Here is a 653-nt window from a genome sequence, read left to right as displayed (position 1 = left end):
TAAAAAAAAAAAAAAAGAAATGTCCTGAATGCCGGAGGGCCGGGATGTGAAATTTCTGGAGAAAGTGTGAGAAAAGGAAAGGCAAGGGGAAGAGGGCGAACAGTGAAGCCTCTGAACTCGAGGAAGTCGGGGTGTGAGCGGTGACTGCGACATCGCTGTGGAGCGAAAGGTGGGACAAGGGAGTGCAGAGGGGAAGCCATCGCTTCTGGCCTTTTGGCTAAGATCAAGTGTAGTATCTGTTCTTATCAGTTGACTATCTGACACATCCTCTATCCGAGGACAACATATTGAATAGATTTTTGGAGCCAGAAGTTGGAATAGGAGCTTGCTCCGACCACTCCACGCATCGACCTGGTATTGCAGTACCTCCAGGAACGGTGCACCCCTTCTGGGAACAATGGTGGTTTAATATTAGATGCTGTAGCTTGTGGTTGGACAGTTTGGTGACTGCTTAGTTTTCTTAATTACTTAAAAGGTATAGATTTTCATTTCATGAGGTTTTAATTTATGCCTTTGTACTTTGTACTAACATGAATATGCGTGTCTGTATTGCTGGGTTTTGGGGGGAGGTTATATGTTTAATTCATATCCATTTCTTTTTGTCTTTTTGAGACAGGGTCTCCCCGTACTGTAGCCTGTTGAGGTATAGGAGT

At 44.4% G+C, this 653-nt stretch overlaps 1 non-coding gene across 1 annotated transcript; it reads left to right on the top strand.

The window, feature by feature from the left end:
- The first annotated feature begins 198 nt into the window (after window positions 1–198).
- On the top strand, window positions 199–388 carry LOC115068017. Its single transcript, XR_003847387.1, has one exon. It is a non-coding gene; the product is annotated as a U2 spliceosomal RNA (small nuclear RNA).
- Window positions 389–653: the final 265 nt, after the last annotated feature.

The sequence above is a fragment of the Nannospalax galili genome, unplaced genomic scaffold (genome assembly GCF_000622305.1).
Source record: "Nannospalax galili isolate Female #2095 unplaced genomic scaffold, S.galili_v1.0 scaffold47, whole genome shotgun sequence".
Lineage (NCBI taxonomy): Eukaryota > Metazoa > Chordata > Mammalia > Rodentia > Spalacidae > Nannospalax > Nannospalax galili.
Note: the sequence above shows the minus strand (reverse complement) of the source record. Positions and strands in the feature narration are given on the sequence as shown.